General features: G+C 39.6%; 1 protein-coding gene across 1 annotated transcript in view; it reads right to left on the bottom strand.

The window, feature by feature from the left end:
- Positions 1-19,722, bottom strand: part of LOC138976515 (sodium-dependent noradrenaline transporter-like) — a 61,557-nt gene extending 41,835 nt beyond the window's left edge. Inside the window, exon 1 of the mRNA XM_070349381.1 lies at positions 19,559-19,722. The gene's annotated coding sequence lies outside the window, so the exon portion shown is untranslated. The remainder of the gene's footprint in view (positions 1-19,558) is intronic.
- Between the last annotated feature and the right edge of the window lie 3,462 nt (positions 19,723-23,184).

Here is a 23,184-nt window from a genome sequence, read left to right as displayed (position 1 = left end):
TGATGACATTACCCCGCTGAGGGCCAGGTTGTTGGGCTTTGTCAAGAAACTCGGCCCGTATAATGCTTGGACCATCGACGGCAAGATCTTCTGTGCGAAGAAGTCACCTCCTGGCCTTCATCCATCAGACCGTCCCAAACCGGTCGTCATTGACACGCCTGATGATCTATTCAAGCTGGGCGTCACCGAAGTCGACTACCATGCCCTGGGTCTGTCGCACCTTGCTGAGGAACCTGCAGATGGGCGTTTGGGGTCTGCCATGGCCGAGGGTTAGCGGTGCCCCTGGGGCATTGATTCAGCGTCTCCCCCTCATGTGAGTCAGGTGTGTGGTGCTGCGAACTATGAGAAGAAAGGAGGTGGTGGTTTAGGGAAAGACTTTGGTGGTGAAGAGAGAGGTGAAGACAGAGTGGTGAAGGATTGTGATGGTGGTGAAGAGAGAGGTGAAGACAGAGTGGTGAAGGATTGTGATGGTGGTGAAGAGAGAGGTGAAGACAGAGTGGTGAAGGACTGTGATGGTGATGGTGGTGAAGAGAGAGGTGAAGGCAGAGTGGTGAAGGACTGTGATGGTGATGGTGGTGAAGAGAGAGGTGAAGACAGAGTGGCGAAGGACTGTGATGGTGATGGTGGTGAAGAGAGAGGTGAAGGCAGAGTGGTGAAGGACTGTGATGGTGGTGAAGAGAGAGGTGAAGACAGAGTGGCGAAGGACTGTGATGGTGATGGTGGTGATGAGAGAGGTGAAGACAGAGTGGTGAAGGACTGTGATGATGGTGAAGAGGGAGATGAAGACAGAGTGGTGAAGGACTGTGATGGTGATGGTGGTGATGAGAGAGGTGAAGTCAGAGTGGTGAAGGACTGTGATGGTGATGGTGGTGATGAGAGAGGTAAAGACAGAGTGGTGAAGGATTGTGATGATGGCGAAGAGGGAGGTGAAGACAGAGTGGTGAAGGACTGTGATGGTGATGATGGTGATAAGAGAGGTGAAGTCAGAGGTGGTGCTGAGAGAGGTGAAGATAGAGGGAATGAATGTGGTGATGATAGTGGTGATGAGAGAGGTGAAGACAGAGTGAATGACTGTGGTAATGATAGTGGTGATGAGAGAGGTGAAGATAGAGTGAATGACTGTGGTGGTGATGGTGGTGTTGAGAGAGGTGAAGATAGAGGGAATGACTGTGGTGGTGATGGTGGTGATGAGAGGGGTGAAAACAGAGTGAAGGACTGTGGTGGTGAAGGTGGTGATGAGAGGGGTGAAGACAGAGTGAATGACTGTGGTGGTGATGGTGGTGATGAGAGGGGTGAAGACAGTGTGAATGACTGTGGTGATGAAGATATAGTGAATGTCTGGGGTGATGATGGTGGTGAAGAGGGAGGTGAAGACAGAGTGGTGAAAGACTGTGGTGATACTGTTGATGTTGATGTTGTTGATGTGTATGCAAATGTTTCTGATGTTGATATTCTGCATGACTCTCTGGATGTTGGCAATGCGCATGAAATGGATAATGTTGTTGTAATGTCAGATGTTGATGCTCATTTTGACTCGTTAGATGTTGAGAATGTACGTAACAAATCTACTGTTAAAATAGATGTATATAATGTTGATAGTGAGATTGGAGATTCCTTTGGTTCTGAATATAGTATTGAGGATAATCCTGATATACTCTCCTGCTTAGCGCTTAATGTCTGTGGAATCACTTCAAAGCTAAAATTTCCTGAATTTGTGAAATTTATTGCCAAATATGACATTATTTGTTTTAGCGAGAGCAAACTTGATGATATTGATGAGATTAACATTCCAGGTTATATAGCATTCTATAAGAATAGAGGAACATTTCGCAGAAAATCAGGCGGTGTATTAGTTTTATTACGGGAAGTGTTTGCTAACAATATAACTATTTTTGAAGAAAAAAAGCTGTCACATAAGATAAAAGAAGAGATGAAAATATGGTATACATTTTTGGATGTAGAAATGTGTGAGAATGCGTTATTTTTTAAGTTAGATAAGAAAATACTTGGACGTGACACCCTTTTCTGTGCTTTATATATTCCCCCTGAAGGGTCACCTTACCATAACAAAGATGTTTATGCTGAACTAGAAGAGGTGTACATGCAGTTTGGGTTAGATAATGATTATGTTTGTCTGTTAGGAGACTTAAATTCCCGCACTGGTCATCTGAGTGAAATGGTGCATGAAGATGATCAGCATTCAGAAGGTTTTGTTGATAATGACTTGTTTGACTCTGATGAGGTTGGTACTCTAATAGGTGAGCGGGCCTCACAGGATAATAATACTAATAACCTTGGTTTTAAATTGATTGATTTTTGTAAAATGACTGGCTTAGTTATTGCTAATGGTAGAGTTGGCGATGATACAGGGGTTGGTAAATGCACATGTAAGGATAAGAGCGTTGTTGATTATTGCATCCTGTCAAAAGATCTGTTCTCGAAAGTTAATTATTTTTCTGTGATGGAATTTTGTGAAATGTATTCTGATGTACACTGTCCTGTTGTTTTGCATTTATTAAAACATAATGAAGTACGCGCTAATGATTGCCTAGCAGAAGTTGTGAAAAAAAACAAAAATGAAGATTTGCTGTCTAAAGGTAGAGAAAAGGATAACAAGTACACAAAACCAAAATGGGACAATAACAATGGGACCAAGTTAGCTTTTGTAGTTAATCTGAATGAGGATGATATTTATACTGTTGAAACTAAATTACAAAATATGCTAGCTACAAGTGAGAGTACGACAACAGATGACGTTGATAGTGTTACTAGTAAGATTTGTGATATTTTAAATTGTTCTGCTGAGAAAATCGGTGTAAGAAATTTAAACTACAACAACCATGGTTTAGTGCAATTTGCAAAGAGAAAAGAAAAATATTTTTACATGCGAAAAACAAAGCAAGACGGTTTAAAAATGTGTTCAATGATGATGAAAAAAAGAGTGCTTTTAAAGAATACAAAAAGACAATAAAAAAGGAATGCAAGTCGTATCATAATGAGTTCGTTAAAACTTTGAGAAAGTTAAGAAGTACTGACCCGAAAGCATACTGGAATCTTCTAAATAAAAACAAAAAGAATAATTCCAAAACTAACTATCCAACTTGTTCTGAGTTTTTCGAACATTTTACTAAACTACAAGAGTGTGATGAAAATGATATGGATGATAGTAATGAACATTTAAATGAAGCAAGTAATGAATTTCTTAATGCGCCTTTTACAAAGGAGGAAGGTATCAAATGTATAGACAAGCTAAAAAACAATAAGGCATGCGGTCAGGATAAAATAATTAATGAATATTTAAAAGCGTCACATGATCGAATGATTGATATTCATGTATTGTTGTTTAATGTTGTTTTGCAGTCAGGAAAGGTTCCAACACAATGGGCCGTAGGTGAAATTATTCCATTGTACAAAAATAAAGGCTCTCAAGCTGACCCCACAAATTATAGAGGAATTACTATACTCAGCTGCTTCGGAAAACTTTTCAGTGCAATTTTAAATGATAGGTTATCAAACTTTTTGGAGAGTAATAACAAATTAGGTCAAGAACAAACAGGTTTCCGCACAGGTTTTTCAACACTAGACCATGTTTTTACTTTGCATTGTATATTAAACTTTTTTCTCAACAAAAAGAAGCGACTGTTTTGTGCATTTGTAGACTATGAAAAAGCGTTTGATAAAGTTCGCCGTGCATTTCTATGGGAGAAATTAGTTAGTTCTGATGTTAATGGGAAGTTTTTAAAAACTGTAAGAAATTTGTATGAAAATGCCAAATCTTGTGTTAAAGTTAATAGTGAGTGTTCTGGATATTTTCCCAGTTTGTGTGGAGTTAGACAAGGGGAAAACTTGTCACCGTTGTTTTTTGCTCTATTTTTAAATGATCTAAAGCCTTTTCTGTTGGAAAACAGTAATGGTTTACAATCTATGTCAAGAGAGGCTATTGTGGCTGGAATGGATGATACGGATGTAAATGCTTTGTTTCAAATGTTTTTATTACTGTATGCGGATGATACTGTGATCTGCTCAGAGTCGGAAAAAAACCTGCAAGAATGTTTAAACAAAATGCACGAATACTGTTTAAAATGGCGTCTAAATATTAATGTAAACAAAACGAAAGTTATAGTTTTTTCCAGAGGTAAAATTAGAAATAAACCACTGTTTACGTACAATGGCAATTTAATCGAAGTAGTGTTTGATGTAATGTACTTGGGCCTTAAGATTAATTATAATAATACATTTTCAGTCGCACAGAAGAATCTATATGATCGTGCCTCAAGGGCAATGTTTGTTCTTTTGCGCACTTGTAGACAATTGTCACTACCTGTGGACATACAAGTTGACCTGTTCGATAAAATGATTGCTCCAATTTTATTGTATGGATGTGAAGTATGGGGTTTTGGTTCCTGTGAACTTGCTACTAAACTTCAATTGCGTTTTTATAAAATTGTTTTCAAACTAAAAAAATCAACTCCAAATGCTATGATATTTGGTGAACTTGGAAGATATCCACTAGATGTTAATATGAAATGTAGAATGCTTTGCTATTGGTATAAACTGATTAGTCCTATTCATAAAAATAAATTTTCAAGTATTGTGTATTGCTTTACTTATAGATTGTATATCAACAAGATGATTGAATCCAAGTACTTATGTTTCATTGAAAAAACCTTAAATGAAATTGGTCTCTCTGGCCTTTGGACTTCTCAAGAAAATATTCAATACTCAAGCACATGGTTTAAAAAGAAAGTAAAAAGAAGTCTATATGACCAGTATATCCATAAATGGTTTACAGAAATTGGAACAAAAAATATGTTTTGGAATTATCGAATGTTCAAAGATATTTTTGCATGTGAAGACTACGTCACAACCCTGCCATATCAGCAATGTGTTTCAATGATGAAGTTTAGAACATTAAACAACAATTTACCTGTACAGAAAGAACGTTATCTTAACATCCCGAGGTCAGAAAGAACTTGCACCAAATGTGTATCGCATGACATAGGTGATGAATTCCATTATTTATTTGTCTGTGATTTTTTCAAAGAAGAAAGAGCTGAGTTGTTACCACCTTACTATTGGAAAAAACCTAATGCACTTAAATTTAAAAAGTTGTTTGCTACTAAGAAAAAGAAATTGCTAAAGAATATTTTGGACTTTACTAATAGAATTTGTAACAGTTTTTCATAATTTTTTTTTATTTTTATATTTTTATTTTTATTTTTTATTTTTATTTATTATATTAGCATATATCATGATTGTATTGATTGTATTTATTGTTCAAAATGCCCCCATGGGTTATGGACCAATAAACTTGAACTTGAACTTGAACTTGAACTTGTCTCACTGTCTGAGATCGGACCCGGCTTTTACACGGGATGTTTTGGAATTATCGAATGTTTAAAGATATTTTTGCACGTGAAGACTATGTCACACACCTGCCATTTCACCAATGTGTTTCAATGATGAAGTTTAGAACATTAAATAACAATTTGCCTGTACAGAAAGAACGTTATCTTAACATCCCGAGGTCAGAAAGAACTTGCACCAAATGTGTATCACAAGACATAGGTGATGAATTCCATTAGTTATTTGTCTGTGATTTTTTTCAAAGAAGAAAGAGCTGAGTTGTTACCACCTTACTATTGGAAAAAACCTAATGCACTTAAATTTAAAAAGTTGTTTGCTACTAAGAAAAAAAATTGCTGAAGAATATTTTTGACTTTATTAATAGAATTTCTAACAGTTTTTCATTATTTTTTTATTTTTTTATTTACTATATTAGTATATACTATGATTGTATTGATTGTATTTATTGTTCAAAATGCCCCCAGGGGTTATGGACTAATAAAACTTGAACTTAGATAAGAACGTCCCTCTGCTTGGACACCTACTAACAATCAACAACGTGGGTGCTCTCTGTGCAAAGCGGCATTTTTTTAAGATTTTTTTTTTTTTTTTTTTTTTTTTTGACCTCAGTTGCATGCAAGGCTGCTTCAACCCATCTTTTTTGCCTCTGTTTTTTTTTGTTTTTTTTTCTTCTTTCTTTTTGGGCGGTGAGCATATCCTTCTTCATTGGTCTTTTTTTTTTAATGAAATTTTAATTTTGTTTTCTTTTACATTACAGGTTACATTTCCATTAGATTACTTTTTAATTCAACAACAATTTAACTAATGTCTGCGTGTATGTGCGTGTGTGTGTGTGTGTGTGTGTGTGTGTGTGTGTGTGTGTGTGTGTGTGTGTGTGTGTGTGTGTGTGTGTGTGTGTGTGTGCGTGTGTGTGTTGTTGTTGTTGTTCCCATAATTCTGTTATATAATACATTTTCAGCGGGACAATACATAACAGGTTAATTAATCCAACGCTCGATAGACAAAGGCGAGAATTTACAAATTACCAATTACAGTACTAGTTTTCAGCACAGCATCATACAGCGCATATATAAATAACTTTACATTAACAGCACAATACTACTAGTTATCTATATTCTTATACACAGTTCAATTTTACTAGAAATTTCGAACTCGAGCTTGGTTCTGAAATAAGATCTTCATGTTAGTTTTTGGATTTCCGTACTTAAACTGGCTTATGCACATTTTCGATATCAATATAAGGTGATTAATTATGAAGGTTTTCTCTCTGGGGATATCACGTGTGAAATACCCAAAAAGAGCCTCTTCGCAGCTTAACTTTATATTTTTGCCTGTACATTTAAATATGTACCCTTGACATTCCTGCCATATGGGTTGCACTGCTCTACACTGCCAAAAAAAGTGCTCGATGAAGTCGGTTTCGTTACAATACTGACAAAGATTTGTTTGACGAATTCCCATCTTATGTAGCAAAATATTGGTGGGATATATATTGTGTAAAATTTTCCAATGCAATAGACGAAGACGGGTTTCTGTCGAGCATTCGTTAGCTAATTTCCAGTGTTTATCTTCTAATGTAATATTTAATTTGTTCGACCAAAATCCAGCTGAGCTTGGCTCCTTTATCTCATAATTTAACATCTTTAGGCGAATTTGGCGTGGAGATAATTGTATAAATGGCATATGATCAGAACGGGCCTGACCCGTATCACGCAATAATAGAGCTTTAATGGCAGTCTGTATTGCATTATATTCAAATAGGCGAGACTGTTTATATCCAGTTCGTTCACATATTTCCTCAAAAGAGCACATGTCGTTATCGTTAAAAACATCTTTAACAACGCATATTTTAGCCTTTATCCAGTCATTCATGTATAGCGTTTGCTTCCTGTACCTTATATTTGTATTATTCCATAAGGTTTGATTGCGTACACTTATCTGCTGTTCATTACTGCTTATTTCTTTGATCTTGTGTTTATTGTTTAGCCAGGTGATAAAAGCTTGTTTCCAGAAATATTGCTTTATGGCACCTAGTCCTTTAAAATTTTCTGCACTCACATTTGAGCGCAGACAGCATAAGCGTTCGCCCAGATTTAAAAAGGATGCTAATGGAATCTGTTGCCACTTTGCGTTACTTCCGTCCAGCAGCCTCATAATCCATGAAATTAGAAATGATGTTTGTACATCTTTGACATTAATCATTTTCAGACCTCCAAGATTTGTCTCTTGGCACATTACTTTTCTATTAACTTTTTCATAAGCTCTTTTGTTTGAATATTTTTTCTTCCAGATAAATCGGAATAGAGATGAATTTAGCTTATTGAGGAAGTTTTCTGTGGCACATAGAGATTGCAGTGCGTAAGTAAACTGTGACAACATTAATGTTTTGACTATACAAATTTTCCCCATTATACTTAGGTTTCTTTTCGACCATGTTGCTATTAATGAATTTACTTTATGTAGTTTAGGTTCCCAGTTTTCTTCTATGTTGGAGGCTGGGACAGAGTTGTTGAAATGAATTCCTAAGATTTTGATTTGTTTTTTCCAAATAATATTACATGGTCGGTCAGCAGAAAATTTATTTATACCAAGCCACATTGCTTCTGTCTTTTGATCATTCATTGCTAACCCTGAAAATTTTGAAAACTGAGTTATTAGATGTAATACGTTTCTTAGGTCTTTCTCATCTTGTAGGAAGAAACTAATGTCGTCAGCATACATAAGTAGTTTAAGAATTTCACCATGTCTATCAGAATTCCTTGGCAGTTTAATCCCTTTAACATCTTGATCTGCACGGATTTTGATTGCTAACACTTCGAGGGCCAGAACAAAGGCTAATGGTGAAAATGGACATCCTTGTCTTATTCCAGCATCACATGGGAATGGACTCGAGATCCATCCCATGTAATTAATACTACTCTCTGTATTTTTTGTTAAAGTATCGACCCACCTAATAAAATGTTCACCAAATCCGAACTTTTGGAACGCCCAGAGCATATATTCTTTAGATATCGTGTCAAAAGCAGCTCTGTAGTCTAGCGCCATTAAAATACCTGGTTGATTACTGTTATTCATATATTCAATGACGTCATCAATCATTCTAATAACAGTGCTGGAATTTCTTTTTTTTAAAAACCCAACTTGATCTTCACTTATTAAGTAATTGACGACTTGATTTAATCTGTTTGCAAGGCATTTCGCTAATAGTTTATAGTCGGTGTTCGTTACAGATATAGGACGCCAGTTATTTAGGTGCTCTCGTTTCAACCCCTTTCCTTTGTGTATCAGTGTGATTGCTGCTCGCTTCTGGGATACAGATAGTTCCCCTTTTTCAAAGGCTGACCAAAAAGAGGATAATAACATTTTGTTTATATTACTCCAAAAGAACTTTATGAAATTGGTTGTTATTCCATCCAATCCTGGAGCAGAATTACTTCGCATTTTTTTTTAAGAATTAATTTCGGAATGTTTAGATCTTTTTTATTGTGCCTTTTTTTCAAAAAATTAATTCATCACAAAAAATGAAGTTGTTGATTAGAAAATGTAATAATTTGGTGTTTTACGGCTCCTTGTATTAACCCCCTCCCCCCCCCCCCCCCCCCCACTGCATAAGTACCGTCAGTTAGAGCGTGTACCCTCTTTGCAGTAAATAGGAATAAATGAGTTCCATGGAATCTTTATCAAACAAAAAGACAGGGTGTTGATTGCTGGTATGTGACCAAGTGGAGGGGTGACATTTTCCATTGTAAAATCCTGGCCAGATCTGAGATGGAGTGACGAACGGCTTGCTCGGGCTGGAGTGTTCCTTTAAAGCCGCGGATATGTTTGTTACAGTGGCTGCAGCTGAAAGAAGACGGTCACTGACATGTATGTTGCTTAATGGTGGTGGTGGTGTGTGATTTTTTTCTTCTTTCCGTTACGATAGCCTCTGTCTCTGTCAATCTGCCTCCCTGTAACTATAACTGAAGGGAAAATACTGGAAGATGTTAGCAGTCAGTCTGGGGGAAAGGAAGGAGCAACCGACATCGAAGGATGGTAGTGGTTGTGGGGGGGGTGGGGGGGTGGAGGGGGGTATAATCGCCCTAATGATAACGAGAGTAAGACTTTTTGCACGATGGAACTCCTCTTTATTATAACCCCTGATTTAATACCCCACACTCCCTCCCTCCTTCCTCCTTTTAAGCTTTCCCAACATCTCTATTTTCCGACTTCCTTTGGTTGTTTTTTTTTCTTTATTTCTTTTCTGTTGAAAGACTTCATTTTTCAGATTTAATATGGCCCAAAAACGATTTGCTGAACTCTGTATTTAGAACTTTAGCGGGAAGTGTGTGGGAATTGCGAGGGAGGATAAGTATGATGTTTCCATTAAAAAATATAAAACAACAAATGCCATAACGTTCAGTAACCTAGAAACGGGGCGGGGATGTAGCTCAGTCGGTAGCGCGCTGGATTTGTATCCAGTTGGCCGCTGTAAGCGTGAGTTCGTCCCCACGTTCGGCGAGAGATTTATTTCTCAGAGTCAACTTTGTGTGCAGACTCTCCTCGGCGTCCGAACACCCCCATGTGTACACGCAAGCACAAGACCAGGTGCGCACGAAAAAGATCCTGTAATCCATGTCAGAGTTCGGTGGGTTATAGAAACACGAAAATACCCAGCATGCTTCCTCCAAAAACGGCGTATGGCTGCCTCAATGGCGGGGTAAAAAACGGTCATAGCCTACACGTAAAATTCCACTCGTGCAAAATACACGAGTGCACGTGGGAGTTTCAGCCCACGAACGCAGAAGAAGAAGAAGAAGAAGAAGAAGAAGTGACCTGGAAACAAAGACCCTTAAAACGCCGTAATGGGTCTTCACGTAAATGAGCAGTAGTTGGGTTACGCGTGGAAGGGGGGTAGCGTTTGGTGCTGTGGGGTGATGTCATGTTTGCCTTTCGGAAGTGACTGACTGACTATTAGGGTTTAACGTCCTCCTAGACCAACTGGTCTATATTGGGACAGGTATTGGTAATACGTTGAATATATGGTGTGATACTTTGATTCGAACAAGCCCGCTGTGGCTGTCTTCTTCGACACACCAGCATTGGGTTTGTCTCGTCAAAGTATCGAAATACGATCATGATAATCGGAGACGAGAGATGATGCATGCGTGTCTTCGTGTTTTCCAAGCCCTGAGACTTTCGCTGTGAACGTGGGATCTTTTTCGTGCGCATGTGTGCACACGGGGGTGTTCGGATACCGAAGAGAGTCTGCACAAAGTTGACTCTGGGAAATAAATCCCTCGCCAAACGTGGGGATCGAACCCACGCTGATAGCGACCAACTGGCTACAAAGCCAGCGCGCTACCAACTGAGCTACATCCCCGCCCCTTTCGGAAGTGAAGGCAGCAAACACTATACAGTGGAATACCCACCCCTCCCCCCCCCCCCACCCCCACCTTCCTCCTTTATTTGTGTAAGACCCCACAATTTAAGACTCCATACCTTTTAAGACCCTGTTATCTCAAACTTTCTGTTCATAAGCTCTGTACATTTACCCGTTTTTAAGACTCACGATTTTTGAGACCTGATTTTCTCAGATTTTCGGAGGTCTTAAAAGGGGGGGTTCCACTGTAACAATATATAACTGGAAGTGTAAAAACCCAGAAAGCTCATTATTTAGGAGTTTTGTGGCAAGAGGTTAGAAGTTGAGGAATGCGTTTCACATAGAGTGGGGAGGGGAGGGGAGGGGAGAGGAGGGGAGGGGAGGGGGCTGGCGTTTAGCAATATGGGAGGATGCCATGTTTTCCTGTCGGAAGTGAAAGCCCTCAACAATTGCCGGACTGTTCGCTCGCTGGCCGGTGGTGTCAAAGGCTTCGCACCGCAGCCGCCGCCGGTCAGCGGGAACAGGTCAGTGTTTGTGACGTATGTTTGACGTATGACTGTCCTACACAGAGAGGTTCGGCGAGCCGAATGAAGCAAGCCGAGACAACGACTGAGACAACGACTGTGACAACGCTGCACCCAATCAGGGACCAGTATTTTGAAATTGACCAGGGCGCGAATAGTGGGCGCGAGTGTGGTAAAGGCGGGGGGGGGGGGGGGAGGGGGTAGCAAAGTTAACTGTAGAGAATTCAGTCATGATAATCTTCCTCTTTTTGGAGGAATTCCTCATTTTGAACCTCTCCAGGTGTTCATGTCTAATATTGAAAATCAACACATCAAGGTGATTTTTAAACCTTCAAGCAACATTCCTCGTGCGTAAATCAATGTCCCTTCTCCCTTTGCATCAGTGTTGAGGAAAACTGATATCATTTTCCAAATGTTGTGTTATATAAGATTTGGCAAACCTTAGTCCATGGAACTTCTTGACCCCAACCAATTGGGGGGGGGGGGGGGGGAGTTTGCCCAGTCGGTAGAGGCGCTGGCTTTAAAACCGGTTGTTACTATCAGCGTGGGTTCAACCCCCAAGTTCGGCGCGGGATGTGTGTCCCAGAGTCAACTTTGTGCAGACTCTCCTCGGTGTCCGAACACCCCCGTGTGCACGCATGCGCACGATAAAGATCCCAGGGTCACAGCGAAAGCCTCAGGCCTTGGAAACACGAATACATGCATGCAAAAATATGAAGCTCTGGTGTCCGTTCGGCCAACAGCCAATAAAGTAACCATTTCAGCACTGACCCAAGACGACCCAACCCTGTCCCTAGCCCATTTTAGGTCTCCTCTAGCAGCCGGCAGCCAGCTGTCTACATCCCCCCCCCCCCCCCCCCCTTCATTTTTATTTTATATTTTCATACAAAGCCGGGTTTTCCCGTGTAACATGCCCCTAATGGCTTTGCCGTGAGGGCGTAAAACTAGCATTTTCTCTCTCTCTTAGTTCTCCTTTTACCGGCACGGTTGGCCTAGTGGTAAGGCGTCCGCCCCGTGATCGGGAAGTCGTGGGTTCGAACCCCGGCCGGGTCATACCTAAGACTTTAAAATTGGCAATCTAGTGGCTGCTCCGCCTGGCGTCTGGCATTATGGGGTTAGTGCTAGGACTGGTTGGTCCGGTGTCAGAATAATGTGACTGGGTGAGACATGAAGCATGTGCTGCGACTTCTGTCTTGTGTGTGGCGCACGTTATATGTCAAAGCAGCACCGCCCTGATATGGCCCTTCGTGGTCGGCTGGGCGTTAAGCAAACAAACAAAAGTTCTCCTTTTTGACGATTTTCTATTCTCATGTCTGAGAGAAGTACGAGAAAAACCTAAACTGGTACTGAATGTGTCCAACACATGCCGCTTGGGGGATGCAGAAGGCTAATTGGGACAAGGAGGTAAATTGAATGATAAACGTGTGATGGCGGTCAATCCTGTTTGGTGGCAGGTGTTGTTGGTTAAAACAATAAGGACAACCTTGCTTGCAGTCGAATTTACAAATTCAATTCCGTCGTCAGGCACTGGTTCTTGATCTGTCATTTTTCAACAAGGGGGAAAAGGGGTAAGGTTGGCACGAAGCTATAGGGGATAGTACAGAAGTACTATAGAAGTAGTCCGCCGCTAGTGCAAAAGGCAGTGAAAGTGACGAGCCTGTTTAGCGCGGTAGCGGTTGCACTGTGCTGCATAGCACGCTTCACTGTACTTCTCTTCGTTTTAACTTTCTGAGCGTGTTTTTAATCCAAACATATCATATCTATATGTTTTTGGAATCAGGAACCGACAAGAAATAAGATGAAATTGTTTTTAACACGATTTCGGAAATTTAATTTTAATCATAATTTTTATATTTTTAATTTTCAGAGCTTGTTTTTAATACGAATATAACATATTGATATGTTTTTGGAATCAGAACATGATAAAAAATAAAATAAAAGTAATTTTGGATCATTTTATAAAAAAATTATTTTAATTACAATTTTCAGATTGTTAATGACGTTAAAACATTTAGTCAAAACTTGACTAAATGCAAAAAAATGTCTGGGGATATCATACCCAGGAACTCTCATGTAAAATTTCATAAAGATCGGTTTACTCTGAATCGCTCTACACACACACACGCACAGACAGACAAACAGACAGTACACACACACACACACACACACACACACACACACACACACACACACACACACACACACACACACACACACACACACATACACCACGACCCTCGTCTCGATTCCCCCTTTAAAGTGAGAGAAATAGCTGCAACAGACCATGTGTCCATCCTTTTCTTGACTGCTTCTTGCAAGGCTTAATACGTTTATCAAGAGCATGCCAACCTCAAGGTTATCTAGACTGACATCGGATTTCTCGAGCAATTGACCGATTTGTCCAACCATGAAATTAAGAAAGATTGAACCTTTTCGATTAGTTCAACAGCCAGCACACAGAGCATTTAACAGATTGAATGCTATGTTGGATTGTTGTTATTGGTTTTAAAGCGCAAGTATAGTCGCTCGATATGATATCGTCCACTTGCACAAAATTAATAACACTTCTAGGTTATGTGCATAGTCGTCAACATTTAGCAATGATGGTATACTGATGACAAATACTGATATCTGAAAACGATTAAATTTGCCTACGTTTTGCCATCGGGTACCCAAAAGGACCTCCCCTCCCCTCCAACTAAGGTACTAATGTTTAATTAACGTCAACTTCAAATACACACAAAACAACGAAACCAGAAGAAACAAGAAATTCCTCCGAGGTAGGAAAAACACCCCCGTTGGTCAAAGGGAAATAACCATTCTCACTGCCACCAACTGAGAAGGTTATTTCCCTTTGACCATTAATATCTCCCTCTATAAGTCCTTGTAGAATCTTAATCCACCAATAACTCCCTAAGCGTGTGTTTGACTGGTCCCAATTTTTGTAAGGACCGTCTCAGGAATGTATAGAACCTGTTCACCAAGTTTGGTGACGATCGGTCCGTTCATTCTTGAGATCTATACGCGAACACAAACACACAAACACATGGACCGAATCCTATACACACCCCTATACCGGGGGTGTAAAAATGGTCGACCTTACTATCAACTAAGATGATCCTCTTCCCCCGCACTCGCTATCGCAGTGCTTTCTTTCTCTGCTGCAAAATAAAGACCCTGTTTCAGAAGACAAACGAGCTTCGTCTCAAATCCGAAAATGAAGTGACAGTAGAGGGAGGCAATCCGACAGAAAACAGTATTAACTCAGCTTAATTCCCTGTTAAACTTCCAAAAATATCTGTGCAATCATTGTCTTAGTTCCGCTCAGGACAAGTGCAGACAACTCTAGGAAAAGGCTCACCAGTTCGCTCATTTTGGCAGCACTGGCATTTTCTTTCATCACGTCGTACCAGTATTGAATATTCTACCTTTCTGCATCGCCAATTAATGATTTAGTGTTCTGAAGCGTACAAAAGAAAGTGATAGGACCTGGGATAAAATGTTCAAATAATTTCCAAATGTGAATGTATCTTTAAACATTCCATTATTCAAACAGGTGGGGTTTTTTTTACATTTAGTCAAGTTTTGACTAAATGTTTTAACGTAGAGGGGGGAATCGAGACGAGGGTCGTGGTGTATGTGCGTGCGTGTGTATGTGTGTGTGTGTGTGTGTGTGTGTGTGTGTGTGTGTGTTGAGCGATTCAGACTAAACTACTGGACCGATCTTTATGAAATTTGACATGAGAGTTCCTGGGTATGAAATCCCCGAACGTTTTTTTCATTTTTTTGATAAATGTCTTTGATGACGTCATATCCGGCTTTTCGTGAAAGTTGAGGCGGCACTGTCACGCCCTCATTTTTCAACCAAATTGGTTGAAAGTTTGGTCGGGTAATGTTCGACGAAGCCCGGACTTCAGTATTGCATTTCAGCGTGGTGGCTTAAAAATTAATTAATGACTTTGGTCATTAAAAATCTGAAAATTGTAAAAAAAATATGTTTTTTATAAAACGATCCAAATTTACGTTTATCTTATTCTCCACCATTTGCTGATTCCAAAAACATATAAATATGTTATATTCGGATTAAAAAGAAGCTCTGAAAATTAAATATATGAAACTTATTATCAAAATTAAATTTTCGAAATCAATTTAAAAACACTTTCATCTTATTCCTTGTCGGTTCCTGATTCCAAAAACATATAGATATGATATGTTTGGATTAAAAACACGCTCAGAAAGTTAAAACGAAGAGAGGTACAGAAAAGCGTGCTATCCTTCCCAGCGCAACTACTACCTCGCTCTTCTTGTCAATTCCACTGCCTATGTCGTGAGCGGTGGACTGACGATGCTACGAGTATACGGTCTTGCTGCGTTGCATTGCGTTCAGTTTCATTCTGTGAGTTCGACAGCTACTTGACTAAATGTTGTATTTTCGCCTTACGCGACCTGTTTACATTTAATTCCGATAACCACGACTGTATGTATATGTTAATCTTTTAGGCGTTGCAACGTTTTCAATTTAAACTATTTTTCGGAAGATTGTTAATTAAACTGGTCATGCCAAACACCACTAAGGCCCAGATCATTCTGAGTTATTTCAAAATGCTTTAAATAGGGTGCTTTGTATATGTTATTTACATAAAAGCGATGCCAAAAAAAATACAATAAATTTGAAAACTGATTACTATTGATTCCATTCTTTCCATAAGCTTACCATCCCGAAGAAGGCAGTAACGTGCTGAAATATTGATTATAGATATAAACATACCTAACCTTGTTACTGGTGTGTTTTCTTTTTATCTAAATACTATTATTACAGTCCACTAATGTAAACCAAAAACAGAACATTCTATTTTTAACTTGAACATCTAATGGGAACATGCCTACTTCACCACACAAACCACACACAAAAACACGTTGGGGTCGAGTTTCCTAATTTCAAAATAATCTTATAACAAGTCGCGTAAGGCAAAATTACTACATTTAGTCAAGCTGTGGAACTCACAGAAGGAAACTGAACGCAACGCAACGCAGCAAGACCGTATACTCGTAGCATCGTCACTCCACCGCCCGTGGCAAAGGCAGTGCACGTGGAATTGACAAGAAGAGCGGGGTATTCGTTGCGCTGAGAAGGATAGCACGCTTTTCTGTACCTCTCTTCGTTTTAACTTTCTGAGCGTGTTTTTAATCCAAACATATCATATCTATATATTTTTGGAATCAGGAACCGACAAGGAATAAGATGAAAGTGTTTTTAAATTGATTTCGAAAAAAAAATTTTGATAATAATTTTTATATATTTAATTTTCAGAGCTTGTTTTTAATCCGAATATAACATATTTATATGTTTTTGGAATCAGCAAATGATGGAGAATAAGATAAACGTAAATTTGGATCGTTTTATAAATTTTTATTTTTTTTTACAATTTTCAGATTTTTAATGACCAAAGTCATTAATTAATTTTTAAGCCACCAAGCTGAAATGCAATACCGAACCCCGGGCTTCGTCGAAGAGTACTTGACCAAAATTTCAACCAATTTGGTTGAAAAATGAGGGCGTGACAGTGCCGCCTCAACTTTCACAAAAAGCCGGATATGACGTCATCAAAGACATTTATCAAAAAAATGAAAAAAATATCTGGGGATTTCATACCCAGGAACTCTCATGTCAAATTTCATAAAGATCGGTCCAGTAGTTTAGTCTGAATCGCTCTACACACACACACACACACACAGACAGACAGACAGACAGACAGACAGACACACACACACACACACACACATACACCACGACCCTCGTCTCGATTCCCCCCTCTATGTTAAAACATTTAGTCAAAACTTGACTAAATGTAAAAACGAAGCTGCAATGTTGTTGCAAGAGAGCAATAGAGTGATAGTAATGCGGGACCAGTCTCTTGGCACCGGAGAGAGTAACAAGCATTGGAATGAACAAGCGACGTGTATCCTCACATAAAACGGAGGACAACGTTAATGCCTGAAAACAATGAATACTGTTACGTGTGCGGAAAACCCGAAAGCTGCGTTTGCCCTGAACCATGCTGGATCGTTAACATAAAGGCATACTCCTTCTTGAGCAAACCATGTTGTAAGGCCTAAAAAAAAAAAATAGGTGTGGTTACGGTAACCCGACCTACCCTATTTTTAGGGGCCGACCCTATAACTATTTATTACATTTGTCAAACAAAAAAAAAACAAAAAAAAACGAGTGCAGAAAACGCAATGAAAGCGAAAGCGCTCGAGTCGCACACTTATTTCCCTGTCAAGTAGGTTTAATTTGTACACATTAGAAAAAAAAATTTTTTAAAAAGTGATTGCCTACCTTCCTACCCTGTTTTTTTTGGCTATGTTACTGTAACCACACCTTTTTTTTTTTTTTGTGCCTAAGTCACAGGGCTCCCCATGGACACTCAACCTACAGGGTCCCTGGACCTCCAATTTTACATTTGTAGGGGTTCCAAGTAGGGGGTAGACGTTTCACGCTGATGAGTCAACTCTTTTATTCTGTAAAATTCAATAAAAGTTAATATTATTCGATCTGCTTTATTAATTGTGTTCCATGCTGTTCGTGTAGATGTTATGTCAGTTGTATCTGCTGTGACGCAAGCGTAGTGTAGATGGAGTTCTGGCTCGTGGAGAAATAACCAATGAGAGTCCACGTTGGTCAACGTGTGTGTTCTCATAATCGCGGGTGTTCTTTTGCACTAAGTTACAATTATTTGGTTGCACTTACGATGTTATGAACAATAAAGGGCCATATTCTGATTCCCTCACAGGGATACCTTCTTAATTAGGTGACTGTGTATGTTATAACATATGCTCATACACGAGCGCATGTATAAAACCAAGAAAAAAACCAAGAATGGTATGTTTAATTTATGACAAAACAAAGCATGTATCAAACGTAAAATAACTAGTACACTTTAATAGAAATACAAATTACTTTAAACTGGTTCTGACTGTGTTAAAACAGACCAGCAGACCCCCCCCCCTCCCCCCCCCCCCCCCCGAAACAAATACAACAGAAAGCGAAGACGGGCGTATCACTTTAACACTTCATTCCTTTCATTCCAATATGTTCCACAATGTTGAAGCTATTTCCTATTTCACAAATACAAATTCCGCCGAAAGGCGACGACATACGGAAGACCGCGCACATGTGGAAATACTGTAATGGACAACTTTACTTTAGGCATACTGTTGATGAAAAACATACACACACACACAGACCGTTCAAGCTGTTGTCTGGCTCTAAAGTTGTTCAGCCTGCTGGTCTTGAAAATTGCTTGTTGTTGCTATTAGTTTTGTTTCGATTTGCACGTTCGGTCTTCAGCCTCATATTAATAAAGCGAATTCGACTTCAAAAAGTCTACTTCACACAGCTCGCTGCACTAAGCTTTGGTTCTGAATTTTCGTGAAAAAGACTTCAAAAAGTCTACTCCACAAAGCTCGCTGCACTAAGCTTTGGTTCTGAATTTTCGTGAAAAAGACTTCAAAAAGTCTACTTCACAAAGCTCGCTGCACTAAGCTTTGGTTCTGAATTTTCGTGAAAAAGACTTCCCAAAGCCTACTTCACAAAGCTCGCTGCACTAAGCTTTGGTTCTGAATTTTCGTGAAAAAGACTTCAAAAAGTCTACTTCACAAAGCTCGCTGCACTAAGCTTTGGTTCTGAATTTTCGTGAAAAAGACTTCAAAAAGTCTACTTCCCAAAGCTCGCCGCACTAAGCTTTGGTTCTGAATTTTCGTGAAAAAGACTTCAAAAAGTCTACTTCACAAAGCTCGCTGCACTAAGCTTTGGTTCTGAATTTTCGTGAAAAAGACTTCAAAAAGTCTACTCCACAAAGCTCGCTGCACTAAGCTTTGGTTCTGAATTTTCGTGAAAAGGACTTCGCAAAGTCGGCTTCGTGCTCAATAGAGACGAATTCCAAAAATGACTGTCGGCTTTGTATGGGTTGTGAAAGAGTGAATGCCCTTGCTTTTTACTAGGACAAACATTGGAGGGGCCAATCACTAGCGAGGGGTGTGTTGGACACACGTGAACAACAGCACGCACAACCCCAAACATCGTCCATCAAGGAAGGCCTTTAATTAGTACTATTTGTGAATCGCTCTACACACACAGACAGACAGACACACACACACACACACACACACACACACACACACACACACACACACACATACACCACGACCCTCGTCTCGATTCCCCCCTCTATGTTAAAACATTTAGTCAAAACTTGACTAAATGTAAAAATGGAAAGAAAGATAATAAAAAAACAAACATTACCTGAAGATAAAAAGAACCTAATCCACACAAAAAAAGAAGACGATGATGGAAAACTGGCGACTGTAATCCTGAACGAATGAAGACAAGGCAAATGAACCTGTACAGATCGTGACACAAGCATCAGCACTTCACACGAGTGATATCTACACAACCCCTCTGAAACTCTTGCCTAGTGACCAGAACGTTTCGCGCGGCGTCAGCTGCGTTTTTAATGTATAGTAACTTTCTGGGTTTATAGTCAAACGTATTGGCAGTTAGCTCGCGCACTGGTGAGGAAGGGAGGTGGTTTGGCGCTCGAATCCGTGTGTGTGGGGGGGGGGGGAGAAGGGAGGCGGTGGGGCTGTGAATGGTTGTGTGTATGCCTGTGACGATTGGAAGGATGAGAGAATATAAGTTTGCAGAATATAACACTAAAACACACAAAAATAATAAAATTTAGAGATAAAGAGACTAAATAAGACCGACTTGGAGAGAGAGGCAGAGAGAGACAGACACAAAAGAGGAGGGAGATATAAAGAGAGAGAGAGAAGAGAGAGAAAGAGAGAGAGAGAGAGAGAGAGAGAAGAGAGAGAAAAGAGAGAGAGAGAGAAGAGAGAGAAAAGAGAGAGAGAGCGGTGTTTGTGTGTGTATGAGTGTGTGTGTGTGTGAATGTGCCTGGTGTGTGTGTGTTTGTGTTTGTGTTTGTGTGTCTGTATGGCTCTGTGTGTGTGTGTGTGTATGTCTGTCTGTCTGTCTGTCTGTCTGTCTGTCTGTCTGTCTGTATGCAGAAGAGTAATAGTAGACGAAATAAATTCTGAAGTCGAAATGTATTCCTATTTCAGATGGCTATGACAAAATCAAGATATTTTCTCTGTGCTTGGTATTTGAAGCATGAGTTTAATGTTGCTCTCTCTCTCTCTCTCTCTCTCTCTCTCTCTCTCTCTCTCTCTCTCTCTCTCTCTCTCTCTCTCTCTCTCTCTCTCTCTCTCTCTCTCTCTCTCTCTCTTTTCTCTTCTCTCTCTATATATATATGTCTGCCTCTGTCTCTCTTCTTATATCTCTCTCTGTCTCTCTCTTCCTCTCTCTCCCCATCTCTCTCTCTATTTCTGCCTCTGTCTCTCTCCTTCTCTCCCTCCAACCCTCTCTTTCTCTGTCTCTCTCTTCCTCTCCATCTATCTCACTTTCTGTCCCCAGCATCTCTCTCTCTTTTTCTCTCTCTGTCTCTCTTTCTTGTCTCTCAGTCTCTTCCTCTCTCTCTCCCTCCGTCTCTCTCTCTCTCTCTCTCTCTCTCTCTCTCTCTCTCTCTCTCTCTCTCTCTTCTTCTTCTTCTGCCTCCCCCCCTCCTCCGCCTCTCTCTCTTTGCCTCTCTCTCTCTCTTTAGACTTTAGATTCAGTATCGTGGTGTTAAAATCTATCCGACAAATGTGTTGGCTAATATAACCTGAAGCCTAAAAGTAACCAAAACGGTCCTTACACGAGACTATTGTGGCGATTTCTACCTGAGACTGGGAGGAGACATGAACATCTGATCTATTATTTCAAAGGCTTTTTGGTTCGTTTTCGCTGGCATTGGGGCATTGTCCATGTGTCAGGCCACTTACAACTAACACCTGATAGGAACTGACAGAGCGGAACGCTTCATAAGACGAAAGGAACAAGAAATTCCTCCGAGGTAGGAAAAACACCCCCGTCAAAGGGAAATAACCTTCTCAGTTGGTGGCAGTGACTGAGTGAGAATGGTTATTTCCCTTTGACCATTAAGATGTCTCTCTATAAGTCCTTGTATAATTTTAATCCACCAATAACTCCCTAACCGTGTGTTTGACTGGTCCCAATTTTTGTAAGGACCGTCTCAGGAATGTATAGAACCTGTTCACCAAGTTTGGTGACGATCGGTCCGTTCATTCTTGAGATCTATATGCGAACACAAACAAACAAACAAACACATGGACCGAATCCTATACACACCCCTATACCGGGGGTGTAACAAAAGAAGATACCGTGAAACCCGAAATCAAAGACCACCCCAAACTCTAAGGAATTCCAGTAGGTCTCAAAAGGTAGGGAGTATTACAATGGTGATACATATGACGGCTTACTAGTGCCAAAACCTGGGGTTACCCATTTTCACGTGATAATTAATAATTAACGCTGTCGGTTACTGTTTTCACTCGTTAGTTACTCATTTTCACGGGATAATTAGTAATTTTTACGGGAAAATGACTAATTTTTAGTTTTGGCACTAGCGATCCGTCAGGAAGTGAGCCAAAACTAAAAATTAGTAATTAACAGGTGAAAGTTAGTAATTTTCCCGGGAAAATTAGTAATTAACACGTGAAAATGGTAATTATCAAGGGAAAATTACTCATTTTCCCTTGATAATTACAATTATGAGGTTTTGGCACTAGTAAGCCGTCATAGATACATTTCCAGAGCCAATGAACAGAAAATCTGAGAAGCTCGGGTCTAGGAAGGGAAGCGGGGTTTTAAATCGGGGGGTCTTAACGTTCACTGTCCTACCGGATCTGCCGTACTAAATCCATGTATAGTGGAAAGAATTCGATGCCATTTGAATTAGTACCGCTTTGTACGTCTTCTCCTTATTCTTTGCAAATTCTTTGGGAATTCTATTTTCGAGGAGGTCGTGTTTGTTCCCCCTCTCTCTTTTTACATTTAGTCAAGTTTTGTTTGTGTTGTTTGGTCGGGAGAATTTTCCGTATTTGACCTGGCATGTTGTTGTTGATGTCCTCCCCTAACCTTTTTTACATTTAGTCAAGTTTTGACTAAATGTTTTAACATAGAGGGGGAATCGAGACGAGGGTCATTAAAAATCTGAAAATTGTAATTAAAATTATATTTTTATAAAACGATCCAAAATTACTGTTATTTTATTCTTCATCATGTTCTGATTCCAAAAACATATAAATATGTTAAATTCGGATTAAAAACAAGCTCTGAAAATTAAAAATATAAAAATTATGATTAAAATTAAATTTCCGAAATCGTTTTAAAAACAATTTCATCTTATTCCTTGTCGGTTCCTGATTCCAAAAACATATAGATATGATATGTTTGGATTAAAAACGAAAGTTAAAACGCAGAGAGGTACAGTAAAGCGTGCTATGCAGCACAGCGCAACCGCGCTAAACAGGCTCGTCACTTTCACTGCCTTTTGCACTAGCGGCGGACTACGGTCATTGTGAAAAAATGCAGTGCGTTCAGTTTCATTCTGTGAGTTCCACAGCTTGACTAAATGTAGTAATTTCGCCTTACGCGACTTGTTTAAAATAATAATAATAATAATAATAATAATAATAAATAACTTTTCTATAGCGCGAGTCCCATCAATTGGCTCCAGGCGCTTTACAAATTCATTATAGAATAAACTATAGCACATATCAACAAGCATACAAAGCATACATTTAACTGAGACATAAGACCGAGAACCCAAGCACTAAGCAAAACTTAGCGTACAATGTTAAAAGTACACACACACTTTTAACCTACTTTGTGTCTGTCTGTCTGTCTGTCTGTCTGTCTGTCTGTCTGTCTGTCTGTCAATCTGTCCGTCTGTCTATCTGTCTGTCTGTCCGTCTGTCCGGCTGTCTGTCTGTCTGTCTGTCTGTCCGTCCGTCTGTCTGTATGTC

The sequence above is a fragment of the Littorina saxatilis genome, linkage group LG9, assembly GCF_037325665.1.
Source record: "Littorina saxatilis isolate snail1 linkage group LG9, US_GU_Lsax_2.0, whole genome shotgun sequence".
Lineage (NCBI taxonomy): Eukaryota > Metazoa > Mollusca > Gastropoda > Littorinimorpha > Littorinidae > Littorina > Littorina saxatilis.
This window is presented reverse-complemented; position numbering and strand designations above follow the sequence as displayed.